The sequence below is a fragment of the Homarus americanus genome, unplaced genomic scaffold (assembly GCF_018991925.1).
Source record: "Homarus americanus isolate GMGI-L3 unplaced genomic scaffold, GMGI_Hamer_2.0 scaffold32137, whole genome shotgun sequence".
Classification (NCBI taxonomy): Eukaryota; Metazoa; Arthropoda; class Malacostraca; order Decapoda; family Nephropidae; genus Homarus; species Homarus americanus.
This window is the reverse complement of record NW_024732167.1, coordinates 15,780-17,500: the sequence shown is the minus strand read 5'-3', so window position 1 is coordinate 17,500 and position 1,721 is coordinate 15,780. Positions and strand designations below refer to the sequence as shown.

Here is a 1,721-nt window from a genome sequence, read left to right as displayed (position 1 = left end):
TCTCTCTCACCACGCCCCAAGTTCCGGTACATTCTATATCCTCCTCCTCCTCCTCTTCGCCAGGCTCTATACCACACAGCGCCTGAAGTGTGTTAGTCCAGCCCTTCCTCTCCCCTGTGAGTGATGACAGTGAGAGGTCGTTCATAACAGCTGTGAGAAGGATGTGACGACCCTAGCTTCTTCCTTCCCCCTCTTGCCACGTCAGTTATAGACATTCTGTATAAGCGTGCGTGTGTGTGTGGGAGGATGACATCACCAGTGAACAAATTCCTGACTTTAAATCATCGGAAAACTACATTCCATTAAGATAAAATAAATCAAATACGATATTAAAACAAATAAAAAATACCACGTTATGTTTTTTTTTTCCTTAATAAGTAGTATTTGACGTGATGACTATATAAAGCAGCTTTTTTACATGACGCTGCCCTGACCAGCCTCTCAGAGTATCGTGCAATCTTCAAAAAAATATCTCCCCACATCCTTCATCTGAATACGATATTTACCTACACAGGGACATAATAGAATACAAATAGAGCTAACTAAAATTACTTCCTCCTCGACTCTTTAATTATAATCAAATACGTAGTTTGAGGTTCTTGGTGTATTACGTAAGATCAGTCACGTGTTTTAAGGTATCTGTACTGTATGTTCCCAGACTCCTGATACCTAGTTACACAAACACTCACATAAAACATTCCCTCACAGTATATAAATCCTCTATATAAAAAACACTAAATTTTTCCCCTATAAATAGTAAATGCATAATTAGTAATTCATTAGAGTTTTATGAATCAAACCATGAGTGTTGTGGAACTTATTAGGTGGTACAGCCGGCCCTGGGGAAAGCAGTGGGTAAATACTTCCGGGTGTTGTGAGGTTAGTTAAGTTGGGTTGGGTCTGTGTTGGTGCTTCTGTTCATTTAGTACAAACATATCCGAGGTTGACTGACACGAAGGCCGCCTGGGTGTGAAATTATTTAAGGTGTAGAAGGTGTCGCCAACATAACAACTACACTCTAAATCAACGAGCTGTATGATCCAGTGTCAAAGAATAATCCAAGAAGCCCAGACAACTCGCCAACTGCACTGGCTAACCATTACCCCGGAACACTATCCCTGAGTTGATTAACACCCAGAAATACAATTATTGCTGGACAGACAGAGGAAAGTAGAATAAAAAAACAAAAACATGTCCTTAGTCTCAGCCTGCCCGGGGATCGAACCTGGGGCTACCCTTGTAAGACGAGCATGATGACCTTAGGAACATAAGAAAGTAGGAAACTGCAGCGGGCCTATTGGTCCATACTGGGCAGTCCCGTTTACACCCAACCCCTATCGCTCATAATATATCCATCCAACCTATGTTTGAAAAAAGTACCCTTGGAGATGCGGGGTATCGATCCCCGTACCTCTCACATGCTAAGCGAGCGCTCTACCACTTGAGCTACATCCCCGATCTTAACACCACATACAAACAGACAAATATTTTGTAAAAAAAAAAATGTAAACAACGAATAATTACAATCTAATAGACGAAATTAAATATTTATACAATAAATACCAGCACTAAGGTGTGTGTGTGTGTGTGTGTGTGTGTGTGTGTGTGTCGGGTAGCAACAAGTCATGGGTAGGTGGAGTGACCGACCTCTGACGATGAGTGACGATGCGTCTAGAAAGTAGCAAGTAAACACGAAGATGCTGGTGATAGTGGTAGTGGTA

The 1,721-nt window shown here is 41.6% G+C and overlaps 1 non-coding gene across 1 annotated transcript; it reads right to left on the bottom strand.

The window, feature by feature from the left end:
* Positions 1 to 1,383: 1,383 nt before the first annotated feature.
* On the bottom strand, positions 1,384 to 1,456 carry Trnaa-agc. The gene has a single exon. It is a non-coding gene; the product is annotated as a tRNA-Ala (tRNA).
* Positions 1,457 to 1,721: the final 265 nt, after the last annotated feature.